This window comes from Crocodylus porosus, unplaced genomic scaffold (assembly GCF_001723895.1).
Source record: "Crocodylus porosus isolate Cpor-Errol unplaced genomic scaffold, CroPor_comp1, whole genome shotgun sequence".
Classification (NCBI taxonomy): Eukaryota; Metazoa; Chordata; order Crocodylia; family Crocodylidae; genus Crocodylus; species Crocodylus porosus.
The window spans coordinates 56,322,129-56,336,882 of record NW_017728909.1 but is presented as its reverse complement, the minus strand read 5'-3'; the positions used below and the strand labels follow the sequence as shown (position 1 = coordinate 56,336,882).

Here is a 14,754-nt window from a genome sequence, read left to right as displayed (position 1 = left end):
ATGGTCAGAAGAAAGAGTAAGGCTGGAGGCACAACAAAGCTGAGTGTCCGAGAAGAGGCTCAGCAGAGATTAGTGTAGGAAGGGAGGAAAGGGAATGTAGGAGATAGGTAAGTGACAAGGAACATGGGGAAAAACATGAACACTTTCATGTCTTGAAAAGAAAGGGAAAAGAATGACAATCTCCATGCTCTATAAGCTAAAATAAGGTAAGTGAAGTTCTTTCTGATCCATGAATGGGAAGACTAACAATAAACACGCTAATGTATTTAACACAGGTTTTGCAGCTGCTATCACATACAATTTGGAAATGGCAGTTTCCCATCAAAGGTGAACAATATCATAAGGCATGTGAAAAACAACATGATTAATATTTTAAAACTAAACCTTATATTTAAATACATGATGCGATTAGAAACAATAATGTAATTTTTTAAGCAGTTGGAATTTTTTTACTCTTGGGGTATACAATCTTCATACTGGTGCCAGACTTTCAAATCTGTGATACTTAATACAGATTATAAATTTTATATCAAAACATTTAAAGCATAGGATTAAACTCTGAGACTGCAGTATCACAAACCTGATTAACCCAGAAAACTGCACACTAAATTGGATTGGATAAGGAAAGAATCTAAAATAGCATCCAGTGGCTGCTGGTACTGTCAGTCAGACCTTGTTTTCCACTTTTTAAACCTTAGCCATGAATGAACTGAAAACTTTAGTGATGAAGGAACTGAAAATACACGGGAGATCCTTCCTGGAAATATGAGGAAGAGGTGATTCCAAGTCTGTTTCTTTCCCAGTTGCTAAAAATTAAAAGAGCATGATAAGAAGAATTTCAATAAAAGACCATATCATACTTTCCTTCTTTTACAAGTAATCTCTGCAATCATTGCGTCTGAAAGTTTATCGTTTAACATTTTGATGATTGCATAGGGAGTTGACTTCAGTTTGGTATAGATAGGGGAATTCTATGATGAATTTACTTTACTGTACCTGATATATTAGAAGCCTCTTCAGGGGCTTCAGAATTCTGTTTCCTTGGAGACATGTATCTCATGGAAACACAGCATATTAAATTGTGAGAGATTTCCTGGAGTATAAAAAAACACTTCACACATTTTTTTGCCCAACTATGTTAAATCTCTAATGATTTACTGAAATACAGAATTTTAAAGTCTGGTGCTCATTCTCCTGTGGAGAAAAAAAATTATAGTAACAATAAGAGCCCCACATATTTATTTGTTTTGTTTTCTTTTGTTTTGTTTTGAAATTGGGAATTACACATTTTGGTCACAGTTATTAATTAGCCTCAAATTGTTTCACAATGCCACTTGCTAAAAAGCCCTAGCTACATGATTCTTCCCCTAAATTAGACATTTAAATATCTGAATTGATGAAGCATGAGTACAATTAGCTCTGCCTGGAATTCACACTTGTATTTACTTGTTGTGAAAAATTACTTGTGCCATATTTGAGGCCTTTTTTGGAAAATAAAGGGCATGAGTGAAATTTTCATTCTATCAGGCAGTATATCACATTGAAAGAGTTTGAGATTTCTTTTAGCTGACACAAAAGTCAAAATATTTCAAGTAATATAAAGTTGACCAGCAAGGTCCTTTCTGGCAGTTTTAGAATTTAAAATAGATCATAAAGAAATACCAGGAGACACTGTGCACAATAATATTCTATCACCTCCAAATGATGGCTTGCATATATCTGTTTATAAATTATTCTGTCAATCAACCAATGCATGATTTTTAACATAATTAGGCCTATGCAAGTTATCATTTTAGTTTCAACTGGCAAATAGAAGGTTGGTGTTTTTACCCTAGCTACAAGGAAGAGTGCGCTTTTAAATACAGAAATATCAAGGTCTAAAACTACACAAATCAAATCTGCTAAATACGTTGTCACTGTAAGCTTGTTAGTAATATTTTTATGACAACCATTGGGTGAAATTTACTCTAAAAATATTTTGCCATTAAATGTGTCCTCTATGTGTCTTTGAAACCCTGTGTCTGGAAAATATATAAGATGACTACCAGTATCAATCAAAGGAACTCTCAACTAAAACATCATGTAGTTTAAAAAAAATCTTACTCACCTATGTTGCAATGAATAACATGTTGGGAAATCATCCTGCAGTTGTTCTAGACTTGGAACTTGGAGCTCTCACTGAAGTCAAATTAATACAGCACATTTTCAATTATTCTAAATTAGTTCTTAATTTGAACAAATTTCTATTAACATACTTTTCACCTCAGATGAAATAATCTCATACTGCATTTCAAGGAAGAAAAAGTGTAATAGAAGATGCACTTTTTATGATTACTTCTACCAATATTCAGCAATGTTTTGAACATTATCAATAACAAATATCATAATAAAATTTGATTACGCTACACTTCACATTCTGTTAGTGTGATTTTTTACAAATTCTGTCCCAATCAAACTTTTAGCAAGCATTGGCATTATGTAATTGTTTAATATAAATTATATAAGTACCTTAAATTTTAAGACTGCATTCCATTCAAAGATCAGATTTCATTTTTTTTCCATTAGATTTCATTGTTCTGCAAACTTTCATGCAAGTTAAGTAAGTTTATTACTTAATCTTATAAGTGAGAAAACAGAAATGCATTATGTAATGTTCTAAGGCTAAATGAAAATGTTTTGGTAGAACTAGAGGTACCCCATTCTTCTGTCACAAAGTTTAACCTCAGAATAATCTTTTCGTCTAGGAGGAAAGATGTCCAAGACCTACAAGACTTAGCTTGACGTTTAGGAGGCCCCAGTTCAACACATTGCCTAGACACTGACATCCTGTGTGATCATAAAGAAGTAACTTACTCTTCCTTTGCAGGACCAAAGGAGGAAATGTTCTCGTCTTGGGTTCTACCCAGTTGTTTGTACTTATCTTACATAGCTGTTGTTAGATGCAGACAGCATAGCTATATGGTTAAATGTTAACCTATGCAACAGGTTAGAAATGCTCTTGAAAGCAATAACCTTATCCCACAGGTATTGGCAGGATCCACTCCTTAGAAATATGGCATGCCAGGAAAAGAAGTAGTCACATAGCTTCAATACACTGCCTGTTTTTGAAAATGGTGACTTTGCATAAAGGACAACCACATTGTCTATGCCACTCAGAGGGACAGTACAACTGAGCACATTCATGACAAAAGCTCCTGAGGACTAATAATGACAATAGGCAAGAAAAGCAGCAGAAACACATTGGTATTAATTATGGATGATTCAGTAGCTTTAACCTTCATACATTCCCATCAGGTAATTTCTTACCCCAGACAGGTATTTTGTGCAGGATCTTAAAATTAATTAATTCTAAACATTTTTCTTTTTAGGACATTGTCACTGGCACTGCAGTGCACAATATTCCCAAAGAACAGCCAGCTTACATGAGTGGTTTGATCTTTGTGGATGAAAAACTGCCCAGGGTAAAATGTTACCCCAGGTGTGAATGTGTTTTTCCATATGGGGTAACAACTTACCCAACGACCCTGTTAATGCATTGGGGTAACTTGTTAACCGGAATTTGTGTATAAATGACAGGCCTAGACCTGTTTGGCCACTTTGGGTGGATGCATCTGAAAGGTCAGTATTCATTCACACCTCATTCATGTCCACTGTGGGTATCCACTGTGGGTAACTAATGGAGGGCCATCCTACACTCTGCTTTTCCAGAAGATGTGGTAATCCCTTTTGCTAACCACTTTGTTTGCAGAATGCAAGGTCATCAAAACACCCTTTGCAAAAAAGAAAACCTTTGTCACTCCCAAATCCACCTCTGCTCTCTTTTCTCATGTCAAAACTCTGCCTCACCCACCCCTTCCATAACATAGAAGATAGTTTGCCCTGCCTTTGTTGGAAGTGAGGACAAGGAGTAAAGGGCCAGCAGAGAAGAAATATAGAAGAAGCTCTTCTTGGCCAGAATGGGTGACCTTCTTGACAGGGCTTTAAACTGAGAGTGCTGGGGGACGGGTGGCCTACTAACAGTTTCACCCCAGGTCATGTCAGCTGCACTACCAATAACTTGGGTAGCTCAAGGAAAGATCCTGCTAAACCCCTCAGGGAAGCATTGGTCTTCATATGGCAGACTTAACTGCCTGTACACAAATGCCAGGAACTTGAGAAACGAGCATGAGAAACTGGCCCTTCTCCTTTGTGATAATGACTACAACCTTGTAGGAATTATGGAGACCTGGTGGGACTCCACATATTATTGGTCTGTGGCAGTAGAAGGTTACACTGTGTATAGGAGAGACTGTGTGGGGAAGAGGGTTGGGGGTGTTTTGCTCTATGTCAAAGATCAGCTTACCTCCCTGCAGATTGAGTTTCCAAACCAGGAAGGGCACCTTGAGACCCTCTGGGTCAAGATACAAGGAGAACACAGGGAAGGTGACTTACTTGTAGGAGTCTACTATAATCCCCACCACCACCACCAAGAGGAAAACCTAGATCAGGAATTCATTAGGGAACTGGTTGACGCTGCACACTCCTGATGCTTGATCATCATGGGAAACTTTAACTTTCCAGACATCTGTTGGGATGATCACACAGCTAAATTTGACAAGTCGCGTAGTTTTTTTCATGTGTATCCATGATCCCTACCTAACCCAGGAGGACTATGGGCTGGCTAGGGGAAAGGCATTGCTGAATCTGGTCCTGGCCAAAGGGGAGGACCTGATGAGTGATCTGTGGATCGAGGGGAGGTTTGGTGACAGTAACCATGAGTTGGTCAGCTTCTTAGTTCACTGAAGAGCAGGCAAACCCCTCAGTAAAACAGAAGTCTTTAAGTTTGGGAAAGCCAACTTCTGGAAACTGAGACAACAGGTCAATCAGGCAATCAGAGGCCATACCCCTCCAAAAAAGGGAGTACATGAGAAACGGTCATTACTCAAAAACATAATCCTTGAAGCACAGGCAAAGCCATCCCTTCTCACAAGAAATGTAGTCAATGAGCAAGGAAGCCCCTATGGATGAATAAGGAACTGTTGGACCTCATTAAGCTCAAAAGAGTAGCCTACACCAGCTGGAAAACAGGAAGCGTTACCAAAGAGGATTACTGTACACTCATCTGCACCTGCAGAGTGGTCAAGAAAAGCCAAGGCACAAACTGGACTTAGACTTACTATGGGGATCAAGGACAACAAAAAGTCCTTCTTTAGATATGTGGGAAGTAGGAAAAAGAACAAGGACAGTATTGGGCCCCTGAAAGATCCAGCAGGGCATCTGACATCAGGTGCCCAAGGAAGGGACAATCTAAATTACTTTTTGGCATCATTTTTTCATCCTCCCATGAGGATCACACTGCCAGGAATGGAAAAAACCAGCTTCAGAGCGTGTGACAGGCCAAAAATCAATGTTGATCAGGTGAGGGAACACCTTGAGAAATGGGATATTCACAAGTCCATGGGCCCCAAAAAAATGCACCTGAGGGTCTTGAAAGAGCTGGCAGACATCATTGCATCTCCCTTGGCATGGATATTTGAAAAATCATGGTGCTCGGGTGAGGTCCTCAATAATTGAAAAAGAGCCAACATGGTCCCTATCTACAAGAAAGGGAGGACTACAGACCAATCAGTCTGACATCTGACCTTGGAAAAATTCTGGAGAAAATTGTCAAGGGATCCATTAATGCCAAAAAATGGAAGTTAACTTTTTGAATGCCAGCCAACATGGTTGATCTTGCCTGATCAACCTCATCTCCTTCTATGATGAGGTAACATATGCTCTGGACAGGTAGATGATGTGGACAACATTTATCTGGACTTCAGGAAGGACTTTGACCTAGTTCCCCATGATGTTCTCATGGTTATGCTGGAGAACTGTGACCTAGATCATCATACAGTCTGATGGCTAGGCAACTGACTATGGGGTCGGACCCAAAGAGTACTAGTTGAAGGGAGCAAATCAATGTGCTATAGCAGGACTTGACTTATGTGGGTATGATTCAGAAAAACAAGGTCGATATCCCAAACAAAATGCAATCAAATCAAAGAAGGGAAACTTTTTCCATCCATTTTTGCTTTTAGTGGGTAATTCAACCTAGTTTCCTATGTTCCAGAGAAGTCCAAAGTTGTGCTGTTGCTGTCAAGCATACACCATGATCTGTCAGTGGGTGGAGAGCATAGAAAACCAGACACCATCCATGACTACAATAAAAACAAGGGTGGGGTGGATAACCTTGACCACTTAATCCATATGACCACCTGAAGATGGAAAATCAACAGGTGGCCAATGACACTATTTTTCAATATGCTGGATGTGGTTGCTATTGCCACCTCATCATTTTGCTAGGCCACAATGTAAACTGGAAAAAAAGATCAGACTTAAGAAGATGGCACTTTTTTTGGAAGAGCTTGGAGAACAGTTGCTCAATCGATAAATAAAATGAAGAACGATTCATAGATTAATAGATATTAGAGCCAGAAGGGATGTCAGTAGGTTATCAAGTCCGATCCCTGCCCTGGGCAAGAAAGAGAGCTAGGGCCAGACAACCCCAGCTACATGCTTGTTCAGTCTCCACCTAACCCCCAGGGTATGTTAGAACACCCCCTCCCTTGGAAGCCCGTTCCAGATTCTGGCAATCCTTACTGTGAAGAAGTTTTTTCTAATGTCCAACCTAAATCTGTTCTCCGTCAATTTGTCATTGTTCCCAGTTACTCCAGGGAGTGCCCTTGTAAATAGAGCATCTCCTATTCCCTGCTGTCTTTCCCTGATGAATTTATAGGCAGCCAGAAGATCTCCTCTCAGCTTTCTCTGTGAAGGCTGAAGAGATCTAGGTTCCTCAGTCTCTCCTCCTAGGGCCTTGCCTGCAGGCCTCTGACCATACAAGTGGCCTCCTATGAACCCTCTCAAGATTCTTCACATCACTCTTAAAGTGCAGCACCCAAAACTGGACACAGTACTCCAACTACGGCCTGACCAGTGCTGCATAGAGGGGAAGTATCACCCCCCTGGACCTATTCATCATACACCTGCTAATCATTTGGCTAGACCACAATGTGATGGATACACATAATCTGTCTAAGTCTGTCAAGTCTGCTACGACTGCCCTAAATTACAAAACGCCACAATGCATCCCAGTAGACCCTTCCTTAAGGATGAGTGCATGTTGTGCTTTTTGTCCAAGGACAGATGACTGCAAAGCCTGGAAAAGATGCAAAGATTGTAAGTGATTTGCTTGTCTGCACCACAGTACACCATTGCTGCTTTGTGATGAATGCAATATTTAGTTAAAACAGTTAAGAAATGTTTTTGGAAGTAACTGTTAGTTTGAAAACAGTATGAATTGCAGACTTAGCAAATTATTCATTCACATTTTGAAACTCTAAAAAAGTTTCAATTTTGTTCATAATTCTAGTTTAATAATATTTTGGATTCAAATCACCATAAACACTCTTTCAAACAATCTATGTGTTTAATAAATAGTTTTTGGTACATTTATACTGTTGTCACTGGTTCCATTTTGTTCATGCAGGTGGGGTAACAAGTTACCCATAAAACCAACAATGTCAAATTAAGGGGTAACAAGCTACTCCATGAGAACAACAGTTACGGTTTCATGCAAATGGATGAGAGTTAAAGATGGAACCTGATTTCCTCACTTATCCTCTCCCTGTGTATGATTTCTTATGTTGTATCTTGTGTTTTCCTTGTACTGTTTGTTTAAGGCCAACGCTCTTGTGCTCAGCACTGCAGGGTTCTGCTGCTTTGCGGCCCCCTGTTTTGCAGCACAGGGACTTTATGTTCTCTGCCATGAGGAGCCAGAGGCTTTCTTGGTTCCTCTCCCTCCACAGGACTGGACTGGGTCAAGGCAGGGCAAGGATAAGATCTGTATACATATACTGATGCAACTGTTAAGATCCACCCTGGATATGATTCCAGAGAGTTATAACAATAAATGTTAGTTCAACACAGCAGTGTCCAGAGTATTGTTGCTGAACCCACAACATATCATCTGGTGACAAGAATGGGATCCTTTGCTCAGGACACATCCCTAGATTGTGGGATGACATTTTGAGACTAGGCTGTGTTTTGTGATCAGAGGGAAGGTTTTTTTTTTCTTCTTTTCTCCCTATTATGGCTGATGATAGTTAAGATGGCTACATTGGGGCATATAGAAGAATTTGATGTGAGCCAGCCAGCATCTTTGGACTCTTATGCTGAGAGGCTATCTTATTACCTGGAAGCAAACAAAGTGGAAAACCCAGCACAGAAGCACATGATCCTCCTGACAGTCTGTGGTGCCAAAACATTTGCCATTGTTCATTCCCTCACAGCACCTACCTTACCAATCTCTAAGTGTTAAGCTGAACTAATTGCCCTGCTAAAGACACATTTTTGCCCAAGGCCATCTGTCACCCTGCAGAGATTTCCTTTTTTAAATGGCACCAAAAGGCCAACGAAGGCATAGCAGATTACCTGGTTGAGCTCCATCGCCTTCCCGAATTTTGTGAGTTCGGTGATCTCCTGGATGGCCTGCTCACTTCCACTGAGCTCCTTTATCCAGTAAGTGATGAAGGGGCTCTGCTATGTGGCCAGAAAGTGAAGCCTTCCAGGGCATCAAGAAGTTGCTGACATCAGACTCTGTCCTTGTTCACTATAATAAGCAGAAGCCACTGTCCATTACTTACAATGCCTCACTGCTTGGTGTCAGTGCTGCCCTCAGTCACACATTGCCTGATGCCACAGATGCACCTGTTGCTGTTTACTCCAGGACAATGACTTCAACAGACTTAAACAGGTTACTTCAGAGTTATAATAATAAATAACTGTTAGTTCAACACAGCAGTGTCCAGAGTGTTGTTGCTGAACGCACAACATATTATCTTACTTACCCTCTATCTCATTCTCAAAGCTAAAAATCCCTCTCCTTTAGAAATATACATCAAGAACTACAAATGAGGGGGTGAGGAAGCAAATCTTAGTACTTTTTATGCCACCAAGGATTGTTTCATGCTAGAAGAACAGTTAGTTCAGTAAGCCCCTAATCTAACAAAGAGTTTAAGCTTGCACTTAACTTTAATTACATGAGCATTTGGACTAAAATCAAAGACTTACTCATGTGCTCAACATCTGATATGTGCTTAAGCGATTTGCTGAATTAAGATCTAAAAGGAAGGAAAATCCTTTGTTAATATCATGCTAACGTAAATGAGACAAAGGAAACTAGGAAGACTGAAGTGTTAAATACGTCGAACAGCGAGAAAGTTAAGTGGAGGTAGTCAGGTTAGTCTTGGAGAATAAGTTTTACTTCCTAATTCAACTTCTGTTGTTTAACAAATGCTGCCTTGAGGTATGTATACCTGGCTCCTGCTGTATTTAATCAGGAGTTCTGTGCCCCCAAATTTGGCATTTTCCATTTGAAATTGTAATTCTGTAAGTACTACTCTGATGCTGAAACAATGTTTTGTAATCTACAAAGCATATCCATTTTATAGGATGCATCTCCAAGGATTGTCATAATTACATTAAATCTATTGAAACCGATGATTACTGTAATGAAAATATGCATTGTTTAACAAATTAGACTGGGGAACTTGCAAAAGCACGTAGACATGATTAATTCACTTTTGTGATACCATTAATGTACACTTCAAAATAATTTAAGAAAGTTCTCAATAGTGGCAAATAACCTGTTCAAAGGCAAAATGTGTTCTTTTATGACTTTACATTTTTTTCTCTTTTGACATGATAAATCAATAAAATTGTACTTAATGGGGGTTTGGGTAATTTGTAGCATTAGTGACAAACTCACAGATAAAATGATTGATGCTCCAATGCCCATTTATTCTTATGAAGTTTTAAGAGGATAAAGGTTTGCTTGCAGGTTTGCTTTTCCTCATGTGCATATTCTGCCTGACTATTTGAGGAGCTCTATTAATCTTTATCCTGTTCTCCATTTATGTCTTTTACAACCCTGGAAACATCTAGCAGTTATAAAGACTCTGGGACTGTGCCTGTCAGCTGTGAATCCTACAGTGAAGAGAACTTTATACCTCTACTTTTAGGTAGGTTGGATTTATTCCTCTAGAAAAGGCAATAACCCTGTAGTTAGTGAAGGTTTCACCCTCATAAATTCTTCACAACATCATTCATGGCCATAAAAACTCATAAAACTAGAGGGAAAACATTCAGATTTATGTTCTGATTCAGCACAAAAGTTTTGAGGAACTCAAATTCAGAGTGCATTTCAACAGTAGTGAGAACCCTTTGAAAAGGACTTGCCCACTCTGAGGACTGTCTTTAAATTGTATTTGCATACATACAAATACAGATTTATGGGAATCATCCTTGCTAGTAAGATACAGGGGAGGATTTTAATAAAGAATCCACCGTAACCAAGTAAAATTGTAGTTAAGGTTTCCAAAGCCATCTAGAGGATTTACATGGACAATTTCCTTTTCAATTTTAACTGGAGTTTCTTTTCATGGATATTGGGCATCAGCGTCCTCTAGAGTCCTTTCAAAATTCTCTGTTTAAATACTGTGGGCTTTTGGGCATCATTGTTTTATTTTTTAATGGACTACTTTTGGTGACAAATGAGCTCATTTGCTAATAATAAATCAGCAAAAATAATAGCATTTCCACAAGTGTACATAGCAAGAGAGAACCCACTGAGACCAAAAAAGTGTTAACTAAAGCTATATCCAATGGCTCACTGGAACTTGGGGTCGGTAGCTCTATGTCGCTGCTCTTGATATGCCAGAGGCAGGCCTCTAAATTATTGATCCACTTAAAACAACCATGGTTCACTGGGATAGAATTTCCGAAAGTGCTGGTCAATCTTCATTCTGACTGAAATTAAAGAGAAAACTTCAACTGAAGTCAATGGAAGCAAATGTAGCAGCGTTGGGCACTTCTGAAATTTCGATCCACAAGCGTCCCATTTAACATACCCCAAGTAATTTTATATTGGTGGTGAAAAGAACTGTGTGATCTAGAAACTAGAGTGTATAACCACATGTACTTGTGGTCTCTGCAACCTGCAGTCCTCGGAGATCTCTTGTACTTTTGCTTATAGAGAACTCGTTCTTCTGAAAACACAGAGAAAAAAGTATCTGTCATCCCTTTTCCCATGATGAAAAAAATTATGGTTAGAAGTCAATAAGTTTGTAGTCCCCACAATTCCAGTCACCTGTGCCAATGTAACTTATGCTGGGGATAAAGACATCCTAAAGATTAGTATCCAGATGAAATTAACCCTGAGTAAAAGCAATTTTAATTGCACTAACAACAGCTAGGAGTAATTTACCTACTTTTATTCATTTAAAAATGTATATAGGGTGAAATCCTACAGCCATCAAAACTAGTGGAAACATATCTAGTATGTTCGATGAGATCATGGTCAGTTCTCTACTGCAACTTTACCAATTTAAGGATTTTTTTAAAATCAGACTTCTAACCATATATGAACATACACCTTGCCTTTTCTTTTCAGATGGAGGCAAAAAAAAAAAAAGTTATTAAAATAGCTCACAGCAAGCCAATAAAATCATAGTACCAATGTGAATTTATTTATAATTAATTATACCTAAATGCATTTTGGCTAATTCTCTATTAAATTAGTTGAAGTATCTCTGCTATCTTAGACCAGATGCTAAGATATATTTTACATGGAGAAGAGGCTTGATTGAAGTGCAGTTAATTATCCCCAATTGAAGCCTCATCTTCCTAATGCTAAGCACCAAAGGAAACTACAATACTCCGTTAAATACATCAGACTACAATTAATGTCTCTCTTTTGGGGGGCAGGGATTGTAGCAAATATTATATTCTCAATTGAAATTAAAATATTTTTTTTCTCTTTTAGACCTGAAATAAACCTTTAAAAGAAAGTTAGGCAACGGGGTCACTACAAAAAGTAGCTGTTCAAGCATGATATACCAACAGTGAGGAATTGAATCTGTTCTTACTCTGTTAGTTTGTGTCCCTAATACTTCTAGCCTATCCTTATGCTTTGGGAAGGTAATTAATAGGATACTTGTTCCCCTTTACAGCATTTTCTCTCTCAGACAACCAATATAGTTTTCCTATAATATAGGAATAGAGTTATTTTAGGAAAACTAATATAGTGTTCCTTATTTATTTTCTTCTATAATTGGATATAGGTAACTGATATACTCTTTCAGAATGTATTAATTTGATTTGATTTATATGCTTCTCATCTCAACAAAGGCTCCGAACAGCTCACAATAAGAGGACAGAACAAGTCACAAAACAGGAGAATGGACAAAATAAAACAATTTAAAGGGGAAATTAAATCATTAATATAGTAGAGGAACCTCCTAACCAACATTCTAGTCTAGCTTTGTTTTTTAAATGCCTATCCAAAAAGGAAGATCTTACAGTGTTTTTGAAAGGTATCCACAATTGGGCTTTAGTGGACCTCAAGACAGTGGGAGTACTGGAACAGAGGAGCCATTACAGAGAATGATTTCCTACATGTTTTCAAAAATCAGATTGGGTATATGGATGGTACTTGTAGAAGGTTTGTCTTGGTTAACCTGAGGGAACAGAAAGGGGTAAAAGGGAGAAGAGGGTACCTTAGATATCTAGGGCTCAGTGCTTTACTGGTCAAAACCAGCACCTTGAATTGTACCCAGAAAGCTACTAAGACAAGTGCAGACACAAGAGCACTGGAAGTATGTCCTCCCATCAGATGGCAGGCCACTACACTTTCTGCACCAGCTGCAGCTTCAAGGTGGTTTTTAAGGGCAATACCATGTACAAAAAGAACATTGTGGTAATCTAGTCTTGAGGTTATAAAGGCATGGATAAAGGTGGCTAGACTTGAATCTGAAAGAAAGAATTGTAACCTTCTCCCCAGATGCAGCTGGTAAAAAGTACTCTTGACTGAAGATTCAGGTGAAGCAAAGGATCCCAGAATACCCAACTACTGAAAACCTGAGTGACAAGGGAAGACTGAACTCTATCAAAGATCGGTGTTCTAATATCCCTTAGTTGTGTGGTCTGCTCACCACCATCACCTCTGTCTTGTTTAGATTCTGTTTCAGTTGGTTCACTCCCATCCATTCCCTAACTACAGGCAGGCACTGGGAAACAACTGAGATTGTGGGGTCTGGGTAAGATGATAAAATGAGGTACAACATCTCACTTACCAGCCTCTTAAACAAACTGAAAAGAAAGGGCAACAAGATGGACTTCTAGGGGCCTTATACAAAGATCATAAGGAAATGATGAGCACTGATTTATCACCACCATCTGGGACTTCTCTGCTAGGAAAGACCAGAATCAATTTAAAGCAACCCCATAAATACCCACCAGGTCATGTAAATGCTTAATTGGCAGTGGTGACTTATGGTCAACTGTATCGAAGACCTCTGGTAAGATCAACAGAGTGCAACCTCCCCCGCCGTAAAGATCTCCAAGTAAAGATTATTGATCATATATATGGGTGCAGTCTCTGTGCTATAAACAGAATAGAAGCCATGCTGACAAGTGTCCAAGACTCCGATGGCACCCAGAAGTGCTTACAGAAGTTACAAAGGGCATCTCGATCATGGTGCAACTTATTGTGCTTTACACAACTTACTTAAAGTTACAGTGTCATCAAAACCTAACACTCATGTGGCTCCTGTGCATGGGGGCTAAGGGCCTCCATGTACTGACAGAGGTCAGGCAGCAGGGGTTGCTTTTGCATGCTTTGTAAGACGGCCAGGGCTCTACAGGCCCCTGCCAAGCTGTCAGTGTGGGGGGAGGAGCTCTAGGGAGATCTGCACCCCCAGAGAGATCTGCCAGCAGGCACTGGCAACCCTCTCTCGGGGAGAAGGGGGGCAGGGGGAGATGACCCAGTAAGGACCCACACAGCCCCAAGTAGTGGCTCAGTTGGCCTCCTGCCCACACGGAGGCAGGCAGGCAGCCAGGTGAATCTTAAGCTTTCTACCTCCTTCCTGTGGCAGACCAGGGGCATGATATTTAACCCTTTCAGGGAACTGTATAGAAGTTACCTAAGGTGCTCTAATTTAGAGCACCTTCATTTACTACCTGTTTTAATAAGCAGTAATTTTTTGCACAATTGATCATTTAAAAAGTACTCTTCAGCCATGCATGTGTTATGCCACAGCTGTAGAGTGCTTTCAGGGGACATAGCACACAAAAAATGTCACTTCTGGCTGTGCCCCAGATAGGCAACCATCCATTTAATGACCTTCCCCAGAAAGAGGAGGTTGGAAGCAGAAAAAAATCTGGGTGAGGATGAAAATTGTGAGAGGATGAAAATTGGGTGAGGAGTCAGCATCAAAGGATTTTTTTTGAGTAGGAGATAAATTACTGTAGATTTAAGAATATTCAGCATGATTCCCTCCAAAACGGAATTACTGACAACCCATGCCAGAAGTGGCTTCAGCCTCCCCTGGCTAACTTTTACAAGTCAGAATGGGCATGGGTCCAGTTCAAACCTGGTCACCCTTACCCCCTCAAGTACATCCTCTTGTACACTCAACTGGGGGGATAGAAATTTAAAACAATTCATATAAATGTGACAAGAGTGGGATACCTCAACCCTACACTCTGACTCTGTAGCAAAAGTGCTCTTGGTTAAGCCATGTCAGGGTAATTTTATCTACAAAGTACAGGGAAAACTTATCACAGCAGACAGAAAAAGATTTGGTGTCTGGGCAGAGACAAGCCAAATTAATCAGACATTCACCTCAGAACAGTTCTGTCAAACAGCATTATAAAAATTCAGTGGCAGTAGTAAAG

At 39.5% G+C, this 14,754-nt stretch overlaps 1 long non-coding RNA gene across 1 annotated transcript; it reads right to left on the bottom strand.

Annotated features, from left to right (window-relative positions):
* Positions 1–713: 713 nt before the first annotated feature.
* Positions 714–2,256, bottom strand: LOC109308225. Its single transcript, XR_002100555.1, has 2 exons — positions 2,108–2,256; positions 714–806 (listed from the first exon to the last, which is right to left on the bottom strand). It is a non-coding gene; the product is annotated as an uncharacterized LOC109308225 (long non-coding RNA).
* Between the last annotated feature and the right edge of the window lie 12,498 nt (positions 2,257–14,754).